Source organism: Opisthocomus hoazin, chromosome 4, assembly GCF_030867145.1.
Source record: "Opisthocomus hoazin isolate bOpiHoa1 chromosome 4, bOpiHoa1.hap1, whole genome shotgun sequence".
NCBI classification, from domain to species: Eukaryota; Metazoa; Chordata; class Aves; order Opisthocomiformes; family Opisthocomidae; genus Opisthocomus; species Opisthocomus hoazin.
In genome coordinates, this window is record NC_134417.1 from 31604579 (window position 1) to 31623106 (window position 18528).

Here is an 18528-nt window from a genome sequence, read left to right on the forward strand (position 1 = left end):
TTGTATTTGAGATGAGCTATTGCTGAATTATGCTTCTGGAGAGATTTCTAGCTTCCTGACCTTGTATTTCAGTTAAAATAGTAGTAGTGCAGTAGAAGGCAGGCATTTAGCAGATGAGTAATCTGGAATAGAAGCTTTTTGGACTAGTAAGGGATTTGGGATCCTAATGTGGGATTGTTTTGGAGGGGGGGAAATAACACCAATTTGCCATGCTGCTGTAAAGAGACTTTTTCAACCAGTGGTGCCAAAAGAAGTGGCTTTAAAACATTGTTTTGTTGTTGTGTACTAGAAAAATCTGAAGAACAAGCATGATGTTCCTGGCATTGTTGTATTATCTGCAAAAAGACCCAAGGTTTAAGATAAGAACGCGGAGAAAAAGAGTTAACATCTGCTAGTCTAAATCACTGAGTTTAGGTCTCGAGTTTACGAAAGTTGTGTGATTGAAATGGTTTGTCAAATAGTAGAAGTGTTTTCCATTCTGAAAAGTTGGTCGGAAGAGGCTGCTCACCCACCCCCGACCAACACCTGTTGCTCTCTGCTTTCTCAGTTTCTCCCCGGAATTTACATGCTGATGAACGTCTCTTTCTTTGGAGCTGGGGCAATGATTCTGGGTGTTCCTGCCTTGTAAAACCTAGCAGATTCCTACTGAGGAGTCAGATGCGCATATTCTTAGTTAATGCCCTGGTGAGAGATTGGACACCGGCACTGAGGGATGGGAGGGAAGCCGGTGTACCTCTGTGCTAACTTCTGTTACTCTGAAAAGCTGCGTCACAAGCCCCTCGGATTCCTTCTGAACTTTGTTCACCTCTCAGGGGCTTCTCTGTCCTCCTCTTATGGCCTTCGTGGCTTAAGTATATGTACTATTTGTGCTTTATATGTGTATGTTCTTCTGCTGACAATTTCACTAAGTTTTATTTTTTCCTCTTCTTAATGAGAAAAGCCCTTCTCTATACCGGAAGACATTTATCGAAGCCACTTGTATGCCTATGCTGCCTTAATTTTGCTAAGCAGGACACCATAGAAGATTTTTTTACTCCGTTGCTGAAGGTGATGTATTTGACCTCTTCCTGTGCTGGTACATGCTTAGAGTAGTTGCTCCTGAACATGAGTATGTAGTACACAAGGTTATGTGTGTGTTTTTTGTGCGTTTACTGAGATTTTGTGCCTTAATTTTAGTCCAACCCCTGTTACATTAACACCTCTGCAGCTCAGTCAGAGCTCTTGGTTTTTATGTTCTTTTAAACTGACAGGTTCCCACATTGCATTGGTATATTTTGGTTCTGCTTCCGAAGTGAATGGTGCTGCATTTTGCTGTTGCTCTGTTCAGATTTCGTCCATGTGTGTAATTCTATTCCTTCTGATCAGTCAGTTCTTTTCTAGCATTCTGGCACCAGGAGGTGCTGGTTTGTTATGATCCCAGTAAAAAAGGCACTTGGATACTGTAAAGTATCACTTGAAATACGGTTTACTAAAGGTGACACTATAAAGAAAGAGAGGCTAGTATAGATAATGTTACGTCTCTTTAGATGCTGGGAAACTCTGCATTGTGCAGCTTCAAACAAGCCTCTGCCCAGTGCACAGCCTGCTGTGCAGGTCCCATCCATGGAAGCATCATCCCATTTTGGGATTCTTACTATGTTGTAGTATTTTTGCCTGCTTTCAGTGTGGGACTCATGCCTCTGTGTGTGTGGAGAGTGGGACATGTTAGACCTTGGCCCATGAATATTGGGGTGCTCTGGACCTGACATGAAGAAAATGTGTTGGAAAAGTGCTAGGGTGCAAGGGTGAGCTGATAGCCACACTTCTATGTCTGGCCTACAGAAGGGAGCGTGTCTTCTGACACAGAGAAGGAAAGACAGAGCATACTTTACACAGCCCCCAGACTGCAAGAACTGTGCATAATGTGGTGGTAGGGGTATCATGCTGCAAACTGAAGGCAGGCAGCCAGGCTGACAGCACCCATCTGTGGCAGGGCACCCTATCCTCCATTATACCTTCTTCCCACCCAATGGAAGGAACAGTCTTGCTGTGTTTTCTGGTGAGGTTCTCCCCAGGTTATACAATGTTTGTTTTCAAGGGATGAGTTAAAAAGAGCTATTACTTGTTTCCCCATTCCCTTTTATTTGGATGAGATGAGTGTCATGGCAGCTGTGCTTCTCACAAAAATGAAAGTTACAAGATAATGGGGTATCTGTCCCAGCGCAATAAAGTGTTGTTAAATATTAATGATTTTTTTTTTCGAAGGAGTCTCTACTCATTTATTGCAATCAAAGAGTTTGAAAACCTAGCGCAGATGTGGTTAACATTCTAAACAGAGGAGGCAAACAGGAGAAATGCAGAAGTTATATTCAGCTTATATTGCTGAAGTGCTAGTTTTGCTTTTTTTTTTTCAGTAGGCTGGCTGGGTTGACTGTAATTCTTTGGGTTTGTTTCAGAGTAGTGTGATTGCCGTTGATCTGTATTTAATTCACAGTATTGCCCCGAAACTTTAATCAAAACGGTTGTCCCGGGTGCAGCGCAAATTGGAAGTTATTGGTGGAGCACAGAAACAGGTTTTTACAGAAGCTGGTAATATTTATCTCTCTGTTGATCTTTTGAAAACTACTGGAAGTTCCTCACTATTGTCATTAGATGTTGCCTAAGATATCCCCACCCATTTTGTATCAGACACTGTATTAATTTCCTATTGCATGGCCTTGGTTTTCAAGAAATCTTTACATGTAAATGTTAACTGTCCATTTTGATACACTACCAACCTCTGCTATCTTATATTCTTTTCATCCCTTTTTTGAAAGTACGTCTTAGAGGAGCATTGAAGAGGGCGAGAGCATAGAACTCTCTGAACCAATCACCATCTGCTAAGATAGCAACAAAAAATAATCACTGTCTTTACCAGTTGTTTAATTCTGGCACTGCAGGGTTAACACAGAAAACTATTTGCTCTGCCATTTCACATGCTGTCTCACTCCTGGCTAAATTGAGTTTAAGCTCAGATGCTGCGGTAGCTGCTCTGGTCTGACATTTAGCAGTACTTCCATTTAAGCAAATTCTTTCTGATTTGGAACATCCACGATTCTGTCAGGGTAGAGCTAACAAGAGAAGACAAACTCAAAATGTCAAAGGGTAAATTCTAAATATAAGACAGGGCATTTAGACAAGATGTTGGCCTTGTCCCACCATCTGTCCCAGGGACCAGAAGATGATCTCCATCCCTCACATCCAATCCCATCTGTCTCATTCTGGCAGGAGTTCATTCTGTGGAGCAACCTTACACAATCAAGTGCCTGGCGAGTCTCCTGCCCTGTTGAGAAAGCCCAGGAGGAAGTTAGATGCATGTTACATTGCTTTGACTTGTTCCTTATTTTTCAGATGTACTTGCTCTCAAATTCACCTCCCCATTGAACTCTGCCTGGCCCCAAACAATTTTTATATCTTTGCATTGAGTCGAATAGTTGTTAAAGAGCTCAGGCCCTTCATGACTCTTGGATTTTACTTTTGAATCCATATATCTTCCACGAAACTTTATCAAGGTCTACATTTTTGAGCTATCCAAATTGACATGTACCAGTAGTATTTGGTTATATTCCTCAGAAGGCAGTAAGAGTTAATTCAGAGAACGATGGCAAGTTTGTGAGTTCAATTGGAACAAGCATTTTAAGTGGCAGCTATGAAAACTGTTCTGGAGCAACTTCAGAGATTTAAAGAATTTCTAGAAGACCCTCGAATTAATTGTATTTCTTCACCTGTAAACAGACTTTGTCCAATTCCAAGTTACGTATTGCTTTGTGTGTGTGGTTTGTGCATTGGGCTTTTTGTGTCCCATTCTCCCCCTTGAATTTTGTTGCAAGTAAGAACAGCGTGTAACCATGCAATGGCTGGACAACTGTCTGACAAATTGAATCCATTTGGCACTTTTTGTAATTATCCAAAACAGACTTATGGCTTACAAGGTCGGCATGTGAGAATACTGAACAAATCTTTAGACCCATTTCATATTGTTTATAGTTGTTCGCGTATAATGTTAGGTATTCTGGTTTCCAATTTACATTTATAAAGTTAAATTCTGCAGCAACTACTCAAGTCTTATTAGGCAAAACTTGTGCAGTCATAGGCTCAACTCTTTGCTCAAATGAGTAGCAAAAAATCTCTCTGCGTTCAAGAAAGCATTTTTGTGTGAGTCATGAATTGGTATAGAAACTTAGCTATAAGCTTCTCTTGTTTTCCTTGCTTTCTGGTTACACACTACTCTGTTACTGATCCTTATTTTTATGTTGCTTTAGAAAAAGACTTTGCATGTATTCATTTTGTCCAGCGCCACAATTCAAAAAGCATGAAGTTTTTACAAGAAAAAGAAAACAACAGAGGGTGCTAAAGAGCTGCGGAAAAATGTACTGCTCTGCGGTCCTCTTCTAAGGAAAACAAAGCCAGGAACAAGCAGTGAACCTCAGTTAACACTTGTAAGCGGGTGCGATTTTTTTGTAGTCTTTCATAAATGATATTTCTCAAATGGGCAGGTTTCCAGTGACTAAATGTAAGACTAGAATTGTTTAAACATTGTAAGCTATGGAAGCAATATTGTTTCTAGAGCAAGCATCATGAATGACCTGGGTCAAATCATTTAGGCACAGACCCTGGCAGATACTGACCTCAGCTGACATTAGGTGGCTACAGAGCTTACAGGATCTGAACTTAAAGCCTCTCTGTGCTTCAGTGCTTTATCTGCAAAACAAGAACCTTTGTACTGTACAGCTCGATAGGTGGTGAATAAATGCATGAAGGATTTCTGGTGCATTTGGCTTCTTTGTTAGAGGTCTGAATCTAAATTCTAGCCTTCACTTCATAGATATGTACTTGGGGGCATCTTTATTCATACGTATGTCTCAGTGAATAGTCAGGGAAACAAACTGTGTGAATGTGTGTGGGCTGGTGCCATAAATGTTTGGCTCTCCATTCCTTAGGGGTAGGATACATGTGTTCAACTCGTAGTTAATTAATAATTAATCTCTCACTTTGTGATGTATGGTTGATCACAATCTGAAGCACAATTTATTGCAGTTCACTAAAGGAATGCTGGACTTCCTCACTTTTTGTACCAAGTAATTTTCTAATTAGTTGATTTTTTTTCTTACACTTAACAGACTTCAAGACTGTGTTCTATGAGCTTGTATGGTTTACTGTCACATCATATAACTATGGAAGATGTCAAGCTGAAGATCCGAGTAATTTATTCTGGTATTTGAGAATCATATAGACCTCCAGCAATGGAAACTGTGGGATACTAAATGTAATCAGTCAAATGCCAGGAGTCTTTTCCAAATATGAAAACAGACAGGAAAAATTGTCTTATGTTATGCAAGTAGAAGTTGAATCACACTCAGATGTTAAAGCATTTTAAGTGATGTCCAGTCATATGCTGGCACTTGTATAATTTGGAGGAAAAACTTTGAACAACTTTAGCCTTTATTTCAGTCAAAATAACCGGCAATGTTAGTAACTGCTAGAAAAATTTTACTTACTGCTGTCAGTTTGGTGTATTTTTCACTCCTCAAAGAACATAGAAGCAAACTAGCAACTGAAGAAATTATCTCTAATCTTGTGAAACAGTATGAAATAATTTGTACATGGGTCTTAGACTTCTGAGCTGCTTATAAATATCTGTTAATTTACAGTGTTCAGCTCTCAGCTGGCATAGATCAGCTTAGTTCATTAAAAATCAATAGTTATGCCAGTTTATGCCAGCTGAAAGGTCTGGCTCTGTGAAACTCTCAGTAATTCAGATCAGGGAGGTGGTCTGCCAGGTAGCATGGGAACCGTCTTCATAGATCTCATTTGTGACATTTCTTTTGGAAGCTGAAAATAAATCCCAAATTCCTGTCGTGGCATTTGAATTTCTAGAAGACACTGGTATTTCTGATGAAGACACGAACATCAACATGCAATTGGCGTGGGTTTTGTTTTGATTTGTCTTGCCTTCTACCCCACCAATTGTAGCTATTTGATTTGTGGTGTCTGCAAGCCTGTGGGGCTTCAGCACAAGACCGAATATTAAGAGAACGAACAGCACTTATTTCCTCTAGAGCAAAATTAATCCTTGCGGCAGTTTTCGTAGGCAAAAAGTCACACAGCACCTGCCTCAGGCCCAGGCCAGTGTGCCGAACAAGATCAAGCAGACTAACAGTTACCAAAGGTCTTTCCACTACTCTGAGGCAGGTCTTTCTCCTGTCGAGGGCTGGGGCTCTGTGAAGTGCTCGTTGTTCAGGAGGTGGTACTGCTCCCTGCGAAGCTTGCCTCCCCAGAGGTTGTTCACATTGACAGTCAGAGATTCGGAAGTTCAAACGTTTACCTTTAAAGAAATAGAGATCAGGAAGACCATTGTGATTCATCAAATCTCCACCATGGAGCCATGCTGACTTCAAGTATTTCCAGAAATAATTTTCAGAACTGTATCATTTTGGCCTGTTTATGTAATATAGGCATCTGAGCTCCAGCCCTCCAGGGGCAGGGGTGGTAGCATTGACCAAAAGTTTGGCTATAGCTTCAGTGCTCGAGTGAGCCAGAGAATAGGAAAGCAAAGTATCCTGTATTTGTAACTGAAGATGTTAAAGGTAATTTCTGTATTGTTTTTGGATTCCTAGAGAACAAGAGTCACTACAGTGACCCTTTCCTGTCTGCCTTATAGTGTCTCTGTCCCTGGGAGATAGGCCAGGGGTTTTGAACTTACCCTATATGTATCATATCAGAGTGCCTTCACAACAGTTTCTGTGAGTGAGCTTCGAGACTTTGGACATTTCTCCTTATTTGCAAGTTCACTCTCTGACTCTTTAAGGCTAAAATTTCAATGGGCGAAAATCTGTCAGCTTCCGTTAGAGAAATTACAGTTTGCATTAGGTGGGCAGATGAGCCCTTAAATACTGCAACCGTGCAGAAGATAGTGAAAGCAGGTAGAAGACTGGGCCCTTCGAGGGGGAATGAGTGATTAACCCCTTCAGCTATGGTATGTGTTGCCACAGTTGCCAGTGTTTTCATGAGATGACCACAAAAACTTCTTTCCTTCATTCTGCGTAAGCTTGTGAGTTGCAGGGGATGAGCGTTTTTACGGAGAGGAGAGAGGAGGCTGCAGAGAACCCATTCATTTGGATTTTTCTTTTACACAGAACCACTTTCCCACCACTAGACTAGTTGACCAATGAGCTCCTGTTTGGCTGCTTTGCACTAGTGGCATTGAAATCTCGTCACACGCAGACAGGGTGCTTCATTTCCTCGTCACTGCTCTAGGTGAGAGAGGTAATCCCTCCTTCTGGATTTGCTGTATATTCAAACTCGAAACACCTATACAGTATAAAAGTGGGTGATTTGGATCTGTAGGGTGTTGCTTTTTCGAAGGACTTCAACACATTCTAGTTTTCTAACCCAGTTCACGCGTATACTTAGGAAGTCCACTGATTTTAAGAAGAGTTCAGGAGCACTTGAAGTTAGGGATGAATTCATTGCCAGGCTGAATGTCTTGCCAAATAAGGTCCTAAAATACTTCAGCATGGAAGTTCAACATAATCTTTGACATAATTTCCCTCATTTTTGAAGTGAAAACCACACATTCAGACTTTACTGAAGGAATATTACCAGAGGGTGATGTCACTTTTGTAAAGAGCTTTCACAAGAATAAGAAAATATTGGGAAGAGTTTTATTTAATTTATTAAGGTCTAGGAGGATGGTTGCTATAATGCCAAAGGAGAATACCGCATAGATGTGGAAAGAAATCTTTTCTGCTGGTGTCCTTCTCCAGACTTATACCGGCATGTCCATAGTTTGAGATCCAACGCTGCCACCACTCCCCACCCCCCCTGCAAAAAGAACCCTGCGACTTCTGTACATCTGGCAAGTTTTGTGTACTTGGTTTGTGCTATACTATAGCAATCCTGTCAGCAAAATGGTGAGGACGATTATTCACAATTTTCTCATTGTTAAATTATATCTGAGAACTCTGTCATGCAATGACTTAGAATGAGGGGGTGAATTTCGTCTTCCTGCTGCTGGTAGTTGTTACATGTATTATACAAAAATGGCAAGAATCCTTTCACGGGAGGTTTGTAGGGATTGGACTTTGACAGTGTCACTGATTTTTTGAATTCAGTAAATCTTTTCTTAGACAATGGAAGGAAGTAGCTGTCAGAACCTGGGAGAAAACTAGTTTTCTGATATAATAACTGATTGATGCTAGCAAGACCAAGCCAGCAGAGGAACTATTTAAAACCTAATCATTTATACCATCAAAGTTATAAAAAACAGGGGATGATTTGTGCTCTGGTGGTGTAATTTGGTGCTGCTATATTACATTCATTGCAGATCAGTTGACTTACACCCACGGATGGGTTAGGTTTCTGATGATGTGTCCTTACCCAGGGAGGAACTGTGAGAGTTTCTTTATCAAATTTCCACTTTTTTTGCACTGTATGCAGTAGCAGCATAGCTAATAAGAAGAAAAAAAAAGTCTTGGTGAAAAATATCAGATTTCCCTCACTTTCACATTCTGGTATCTCCTTTTCTTTAGCACCTCATCTTTCCTACTTCTACCTGATTTCTGAAAGCTAAAATGCCTGTCAGAGAATGTGCTCTGTCATACTTAATAATGTCAGTCCCATTCATGCAAAGTGCCACAAACTAAAACAAAATTCTGCCTTCTCTCATCTTGGGAGGCCTGCAGGGGGAGGATTGCATTTCTGCTGTTAGTCTGCTTCGTAGCAAACACGGAAGGAATGTGTCTGGGTTGTACCTGGATCACCCAGGGAGCTGTAACACATATGGCAGAACCTGCTGGTGAGTATCTTGTCTGCAGCAGGTCCTGTGGCATCACTAATCCTCCTGCAAACTGCTGCTCAAGCAGTACTGGCATTCCCGCTCTGAAGAGAGGGTCTGAAACTTTTATGGAAGTAGGGAACACTGGGAGAGATTTCTACTCCTGAGCCTGGATTTTTGACCTATTCAATTGTAATCAAGATTCAATTGCCTCGTATCAAGAAGTTTGTGTAATGCCTGATGTAAAGACTGGCTGGAACTGTAGTGTATCTAAAACCCCGGCGGTTTCCCTGCAATGTTCCCTAACAGTCTGTAGGCTTTGTAAGACATCTACCGTATCTTCCCAGAATATGGAAGCATTCATCTTGGAGACATGTAAAATAGCTGAATTGTTAAAAAGACCTCACCGATTATTCAGCACTTGTAATATTGAACATCCCTGAAATTACTCTGTCTTTCACAAAATCCATTTTTCACTCCAGCCAGACTTGTTCAAATAACTAGATGATTTTCAACCCTTCTTATTGGCACTTCACATCTGTCTTCAATTTTGATTCTGAAAAATAGCATTCAGTCCATTGTGGATTTGTTAATGAGAAATTCTTCTCTCTGTTTACTGGGGCCTTGGCTTATTTATTTGAAGGTTGATGGTCCCATACAATCTTGTGACTGCATACCACGGTGCCTTCAGAGAGCGCTGAGGTTTTCCCAAGAAGTAATGTATTCTTCCAACAGATTTCTTTGCAGTTTATTTAGTGTGTAACTTGTAGGTTTTGGTATGGAATGTGCTATAACATTCTAAAGCTAAATTTTGTGAAAAACACTAGGGAAAAATGTAGGCTTAAGGCACATGGAGGCCAGGGAGGTGATTCGAGACAGCCAGCATGGTTTCACCAAGGGAAAGTCCTGCCTGACCAACTTAGTGGCTTTCTATGATGGTGTAACAACAAGAGTGGACAAGGGAAAACCAATGGACGTTCATCTATCTGGATTTTTGTAAAGCCTTTGACACGGTCCCCCACAACATCCTTCTGTCTAAATTGGAGAGCCATGGATTTGATGGGTGGACCGTTCGGTGGATAAGGAATTGGTTGGATGGTTGCAGCCAAATGGTAGTGGTCAACGGCTCAATGTCCAGATGGAGACCAGTGACGAGTGGAGTCCCTCAGGGTTCCGTACTGGGACCGGTGCTGTTCAATATATCTATCAATGACATGGACAGCGACATCGAGTGTACCCTCAGCAAGTTTGCAGATGACACCAAGCTGAGTGGTACGGTCGAGACACCAGAAGGACGGGATGCCATCCAGAGGGACCTGGACAAGCTGGAGAGGTGGGCCTGTGTGAACCTCATGAGGTTGAACAAGGCCAAGTGCAAGGTCCTGCACCTGGGTCGGGGTAATCCCCGCTATCAATACAGGCTGGGGGATGAAAGGATCGAGAGCAGCCCTGCTGAGAGGGACTTGGGGGTACTGATAGATGAAAGGCTGGACATGAGCCGGCAATGTGCGCTGGCAGCCCAGAGGGCCAACCGTGTCCTGGGTTGCATCAGGAGAAGCATGGCCAGCAGGTCGAGAGAGGTGATTCTGCCCCTCTACTCTGCTCTGGTGAGACCTCACCTGGAGTCCTGCGCCCAGCTCTGGAGCCCTCAGCGCAAGAAGGACATGGAACTGTTGGAGCGGGTCCAAAGGAGGGCTACAAAAATGATCCGAGGGCTGGAGCACCTCTCCTATGAGGACAGGCTGAGAGAGTTGGGCTTGTTCAGCCTGGAGAAGAGAAGGCTGCGGGGAGACCTGATTGAAGCCTTTCAGTACTTACAGGGAGCCTATAGGAAAGATGGGGACAATCTGTTTAGTAGAGACAGCAGTGACAGGACGAGAGGTAATGGTTTTAAACTAAAACAGGGTAGGTTTAGGCTGGATATAAGGAAGAAATTCTTTACAATGAGGGGGGTGAAACACTGTAACGGGTTGCCCAGAGAGGTAGTGGAGGCCCCATCCCTGGAAACATTCAAGGCCAGGTTGGACAGGGCTCTGAGCAACCTGATCTAGTTGGCGGTGTCCCTGCTCGCTGCGGGGGGGTTGGACTAGATGACTTCTAGGGGTCCCTTCCGACCCAAAACTTTCTATGATTCTAAGTCTTTCTCTGATGTTCTGTCTGGTTTTACTTGTTATACATGTAATTATTTACAGTGCTTCTTAACCATAATTTAAGAAAAAAACCCCACACCTGTTATAGGTGGAATTTAAAAATGTAAGTCTGCTAAGAGCTGGAATTCAGTTTCTGTTCATTGGTTGTTGACTACCAAAGTATGCCAAGGGCAACCACGCTCTTAACTTCAATGTCTCTGTTATGTGCTTAAATGTATCACCCAGAATGTTTGCAATAATCAGGGAAGTCAAGATCTGTAGGAGTGTCCTACTATGGGCATCAGAGAAGTGAAGAAAATCAGTGTAATGGGATTGTTCTGGACCTGTTAGGAAAAACACTGTGATTACGTTTCACCTTTCTTGCTCTTGCCACACAGTAAAAAGAAGTGCAGTAGAGAATGTGGAAATGTGACTAATTAATGTTCTTGGCTATCATTTTCACCACAGGCTGCTAAGTATGGGTGTCTTTCATAAAGTAACTGATTTTATTCTTTTCCTGCACATTTCCTATCTGAAAATCCAGTAGATTGGCTGAGGAGATTGATGACACGGACTCCGATATCCAAATCGAAGACCCTTTATTTATCAGAGAGCTTGCAAAGCTGTCCATGTGGTCCAGCCCAAATGCTTAATGGTTAACACACATTGTTCACGTGCGTATTCTAAACATTCAATTGCCTAGCTTAGCTGTGTATGATTTCTCCTTCGTTTGCTCTGGGCGTTCTGCCAAAGTCCTCTGTTGCAACTGATAAAGTCCGTATTTTAGTCTTGTTCAGAAACTCTCAAGGATATCATAGCCTTCGTTAATATAGAATGTTCCCACAATTGGCTGCTGATCTGGAATAGTGATCTCTAGCTAGCTATCTTCTTACCTTTCTACACCTCCCCACACTCTCAAGTATGGAAGGAGAATGAGGAAGAAGGTCTTTGAATATCTCTCTGGATTCACCCTATATATCGGTAGCTAAGATTGGCCAAAGATGTCTGATTTTGGATTGCTCTGTTGAACAGATTGAGATTAGCCATTTAACATACCGGTGAGTTTTCCTCAAGGACTGTAGTCTGCATCAAGAAACCCCTAACCTTCGTGGTCCAGCTGCCATGCGAGCGTGCTTAGGTTTGCAAAAAGCTGCTGTTGATAATAGTTAACACAGTTGTTGGAAGTGTAATCACACCAAAGTTTGAAATTTTATTTCAGAAGCAGCTTATTTTCGGGAAGCAAGATGGGTCAGACCTTCGGCTGTTGCAAGGTGGTACAGTCCCTCAGACACAAGTAGGATGACATTGATTTATGTCCACTGAGGATCTGGTCCTTTGAGGGAGGGTAGGAGAAAGTACGGCCGTGGTGACTGGGAAGGCTAAATCCCGTGTCAGAGAGATAAAAGAGACTGTGCTGCATGGACTACAGACCTTAGAGAGAAGGTAATTGAAAAATCTATTGTGCTTTGCTAGTCCCTGGACGGAAGGAATGGTCTGGTCCCTTGAAGAGATTTAGAGTTTTTGGAGTTTCTCAGATTTGTACCTCATTAGTTCTGCTTTTGTAAACATTTCAGCAGCTTCAGATGAACAAAATGCAATAACCCTCTGACCGTGTCTCCCCTTCCCTAGATATGGCTTTTGTGTCTAGAGCTGCAAAGAGGGTAGTATCACAGTTCCTACCTTGAAAACATACTCCATCACTGTGGTCTTCTGTCTTTGCTGAGAATTATCTGCAGGAATGGATGCAAGTCATACTTCTGCTTCCTGTCTTGGAGAAGGTTAAATGTGAGATGCAGTGGCTGATAGCTTCTAACATGAAATCACGTAGCAGGCATTTTTTAGATTTTACATACTGGTTTACAACAGTCTGCAGAGCTTGGAGTAATGTGTTTCCCAAGTCATAGCTCAATTTTTTTAATCAGTAATTTTTTTATTCACGTCCACTCTTTAAAGACTCTTACAGAACACAGCAATTTAAGTGCAGCAGTTCTAGATGCTGCAACCTGTGACTGCATGATTTTCAAGACTGACAAGCTTTTCCATCAACCATAAACTGCGTAGGCTGAAGTTTTCCTATAGGGCAGAGGCTTTACGTGGCCAATACTGCAGGACTTGCTGCCTTCTCATATCCCCTAACTCAGAGGGTATGAGAGCTCACCACAGACTCCTGCCTGTCTGCCTAGGTGTCATGAAAGGAAATCTGGACACAAGATCATGGTCGCAACTTAACTTGCAGTTCTCCCATTCCTTGCTACACCTGCAGTGTTCATTCAACTGGAGAGATCAACTTATGAAGTTAAAAATCTCACAGCAGAGATAATTTCAACTTTTTTTCAGGAAGATGCAGGTATTTTAGCCATGCAGTTAGTGTGTTCCCCAGTTCCACTAGGATGTACTTAGTTACTTCTTTGGAGGATCCAGGCTTTAGTGTCCTTCAGCAACATCCCACTGACTTCAGAGTTACATTTTCATGTAATATACTCATTTAAAAAAAAGGAGTCCTGAAGTTGATGGTTTAAGCACTTGTTTTCCACACAAGATTTAGAGTTACCAGCTGATTTTTCTGTAGAAATGGAAGGCATATGCCTATGATGTGAACAGTTTCCTCACTTATTTTGCACTATAAAATGAAGTTTGTACCATGTAATTTGGCTTGTATTTCTGTAGTGGTAAAAGCCACATGTTGTATCTTTCTTCTTTGCATCATATTTTCAAGCTGCTTGACAATAATTATTTAACTTTGACAATGCTGCCTTTTGTGATATTTTTTTATGGATAAAACTTCCAATTTTTATCATTCCCATATATCACTTTTATTGAAATACCAATTATTTTGAGTTTTAAAGTAATGAAACTCAGGAATTTACTTAACTATATGCTTCTGCAGCAGAAAGTTGTTAAATGCAATCAGTTACTCTTAGAAACTGAAGTCTTAAAAGATAATCCCATAGACAGAGACATGTTTTATTAATAGGAATTATCTTGTGTAGTGGTATGTTTCAGTTTCTCCTAATAATGTTTACAGGGTTAGATCTATGGGATTGTTATGTTGAGGTTTATGTGAGAGAGGTAAAGGCACTGGAATTTCTTTGTATAATCTAAATCCACTTCATTTAGATAGTCGATGACTTAATGAAAAAAAGAATTAAATAAACATCATGAAAATGAGCTACTGCTAACTAGAAGACCAAGCACAGGACATGGTGCCAGGAATAAGCTACTGCTAACTAGAAGACCAAGCACAGGACATGGTGCCAGGACAATTCAACTGTATCTCATCTTTCCCTTGCGATAAACTACTTGGAGAGAACACAGATAACTTGAGATGAGTTTTAGACCTTGACTTTGTTTGGTTCTTAAGCTTGGCAGATCTTCTGAGGTTATCTGGAGATGCTGAAGAATCCTGCCTCACCTCACAGCCCCCAACCCTGTCTCATGGCAACCCAGGGATGTCTTCAGAGTGGGCAGTACTGAGGCATTTATTACTGTGTGACAAAGGTGGTTCCAGTACCTGGTGGTATTGGAATCTAAGTTTCCATCTTCTAGGTCAGGAGTCAATGAAGAAGCTTAATCAATTGCTAGAGGAATAGGTCAGAGGTCTTTTGAGGTATGAGACAATTACTGTATTTCTGCAGGTAAGGTATCAAGCATGGAAGATTTGCTCATCATCTGAGCGGAACGAAGAATAGGAAAGCTGTAGCAGAACTGTCTCTCTGCTTCTGTCTTTCTGTGCATTGACAAATTGAAGTGAGGAATGGGCAAACTTACTCAGAGCAACAAGAGTTTCTCCTTTTCTTCATGTCTGGTTGACCTGTCAAAACCAAACACCTACTGCCTGCCTTGACAGAAGACTGAATGCCATGTTTGCCTGTCATATCATGAATGTTTTTCAAAACGAAGGAGACAAAAACAAGACTTGTAGAAACAAGAGCTTGCAACAAAATTAACGTAGCCAAATGCTTATTCTATTATTCCTCCCACCCTGGCTTGAGAGGTGCACTCTGGTCCTCCTCAAAGAGCTGTCTCACTTCATAGAACATCCTGCAAACAACAATTCAGAATTGCAAGCTTCTCATAGACTTGTAATATATAGACAAGTGTTGCTCTCTGCAGTACTTATGAGAAGCAGGGAGAGAGGCTCAGCCTCATTACTGAGTAAGGGCAGCACTCAGAAATTCCAGGGCAAAAGCAGAATCAGCTTATTTTGCTGGGTATTATGGAAGGCAGTATTCACAGCAGCTTTTTCTTTTCCAACCTGAAAAAGAAATTCACAATTCCAAACTGAAAAAAAAAAGTTCTGAAAAAGTAAAAAAGGAGGCCTTTAATTTTATGCTGTCATGTTAAATAGTTGATTATACTTGTGTCTTCACTGTCTGGCCTTCATTGTCCTTGCTTCTTTTCCCTACTTGCTTTTTTTTCTTGTGAAAATAGTTTTACAATTTATTTAAATGCATTAATTTATTAAAAAATGATCGCATTTCATTTCCACAGACATAAATACTCTTATGTTTTCATTAAGCCCTGTGAATGTACTTGAAATATGTAGACAGGAAGATCAGATCTCAAGAGGACTCAGGAGCTGAAAAGGTAAAATTCAAATGTATAGGTTTTTCGGTGAGTGACACATCCGTTAGCCCACTCCCTTTTGAGAATATGATGGGTGAACACAGAAGCCTATCTCCAGAGCCTCTTAGACTATCTGTGCCAAGATCCAGAGTGAATTTAAAGGGTGGTTCAATCTCCAATACTTTAATGCTCCTTGTTGGGAATTTGATGGTTATGAGAAGTGTTTTCTCTCAAGCAGTTAACAGCAATAGAAGTTTTGGGAGGTAAACGTCTTCAGCAGTTAAGATCACAAGATGTCTTGTGGTCTTGAGTACCTTAGTGGAGGTTCAACAGACAACTGTGGGGAAATATGGGATCAAAAATACAAATTAGCATGTATTTCAGCAGTGGCAACAGCTGGTGAAGGTAACTGGGTGTCCGTCTCCCCATAACATCCTGTTGCCTCTCTAATTTTGCCCAGTAGTTAGGATTGCTGGTCGTTCCATTCACTCCCTCTTTGAAGCTGATTTTAATCTTCATTGCCTCCCATTAAGTCAGATCAGGTTAGTTACAACCCTTATCCTGCCTCACTATGTTGCCTGCTCAGACTGCTTAAACAGCGTCTGTGACCCTTTACTTCGTGAAAAAAGTGATGTGAAGTTAAACTGCAGAGACGGAAGGAGTTCCTATCTTCTGCCTCAGAAATGCCTGAAAACAAAGCAGTCAATGAGATTCCTTTGTAGGCTGTACAAATTCGCAGTTTTTTCAAGCACTATGAGACTGTTACATTTGTCCAGTCAGACCTGCTGTTGAACACAGGCTCTAGAGGCTCACAATGTGTGTTCAAGGTATGCAGATCTCTTGGAAAGAGTCAGTTTTGAGCATTTAGACCAAAGAAAGCTAGAAGGTATTAAAACTCACTCTTTATAAAACATTAACATACAATAAACCAAGTATCTAGATTCACTAAAGACACAGAAGGCAGGGAGGATTTAGTTCATGTTCATATAGATCTGGTTCCATTAAAGCCTATGGGAAACATCCAAATACACCCAGAACCTGAGACTATGACCTCTTTATATGGTATAGTGATTAAGGAGCTTTAGAACGGCTCACAGGATCAAATCTTTTTACTGTTCAATGTCTGGCTAACTGGACTGCAGCATTTATACTACAGAAGTTAAATTGATTATACTTTTTTGTTTACCTTTTAAGTAGATCCTGTTTCAAGAGGGAAATTCAATATATCTTAATTCATTTATTTTAATTACAGCAATGCAAGCTATGTATAAATCCTAAGTTAGTGGCAGGGGCAGACGGGGACTGACTGGGATTTTACAAACACAGTTATTGCAGAGAAGCAGTGATGTCCAGCCCAATGGAAACAGCCAAGACTGAATACGAGTTCCTGTAAACTTGTTCTCCTTTCCTTAAAATGTACATTGTGTTTTGCATCAGAACAACCACCTGCTTCAGAAATGATATGACTGCTTCAATGTGCTGAGTGTTTCCACATTTTAATAAATCAATTCTACTAGTATCGGTAAAAAGCTACTACTCGTTTGATTAATAGTGAGTAGTTTAGGATGTCATAAAACTCAATTTATATATGAAACCTAATTGCACACAAATTTATTAAAAATGTGAAATGTTGCCTATAAGTGATAAAGCATTCCACTGTTTCCTTGTATCCTTTTCAATGAAAGAAAGATCAGACTAGGGTTATTATGTAGCCCTGAAAAAATGGGACTGGCTGATCAAATGATCTTAGGTTTCAGGCTATTTCTGCAGCAGAATCAACAGCTGCTGGTTCTTCGTTAGACTGAGGTATTCCCAGGCAGATGCAGCAATGTGCAGGTGCCTTAAAAACACAGTCAGCACCTTCCTTGTGCAGAAATATAACCAAAGGTTTTTCACAGAATTACAGAATGGTAGGGGTTGGAAGGGACCTCTGTATGTCATCTAGTCCAACCCCCCTGCTGAAGCAGGGTCACCTACAGCAGGCTGCACAGGACCTTGTCCAGGTGGGTCTTGAATATCTCCAGGGAAGGAGACTCCACAACCTCCCTGGGCAGCCTGTGCCAGGGCTCTGTCACCCTCAGAGGGAAGAAATTCTTCCTCACGTTCAGATGGAACTTCCTGTGCTTCAGTTTGTGCCCGTTGCCCCTTGTCCTGTCACTGGGCACTAGTGAAAAGAGCTTAGACCCATCCTCCTGACACCCACCCTTCAGATATTTGTAAGTATATATTAGGTCCCCTCGCAGCCTTCTCTTCTTCAGCCTAAACAAGCCCAGCTCCCTCAGCCTCTCCTTGTAGGAGAGATGTTCCAGTCCCCTCCTCATCCTCGTAGCCCTCCGTTGGAATCTCTCCAGCAGCTCCTCATATTTCTTGAACTGGGGAGCCCAGAACTGGACACAGTACTCCAGATGAGGCCTCACTAGGGCAGTGTAGAGGGGAAGGAGAACCTCCCTCGACCTGCTGGCCACACTCCTCCTAATGCACCCCGGAATGCCATTGGCCTTCTTGGCAGCCAGGGCACACTGCTGGCTCATGGTTAACCTCTCGTCCACCAGGACACCCAGGTCCCTCTCCACAGAGCTGCTCTCCAGCAGGTCCACCCCAAGCCTGTACTGATGCATGGGGTTGCTCCTCGCCAGGAGCAATAAATGCGATGAATAAAGCGAAAAGTTCTTTCCTCTGGAATTTAAGCAGTGGAGCTCTTCCCTGTGTAGTCTTTGCGGTATGGGGTTAACCTGGCTTGTAAACCACCTAGCTTGAGTAATGTCCATTCTGCTGGCAATTCGGTACTTACTATCGTGAATCCACAGGAAAGATTCTGACGGGACAGGATTATGCAAGAGACTTAATCTGATAAATGTCTGTCTTGGTGACTGTTCTGCTGGGGTGTCACGTAAAATCACTGCAGAACTTGTCTCTGGATGCTCCTATGCACGCTCTGTAGTAATTGCGTACCATGGTGCAGTGGAGTGTTGCTTGGGTCTCCCAGTTCTGCGAGCGGGACCTCCCTTGCTCGGTGGTTGGAGTACTGTGCTGAACAGT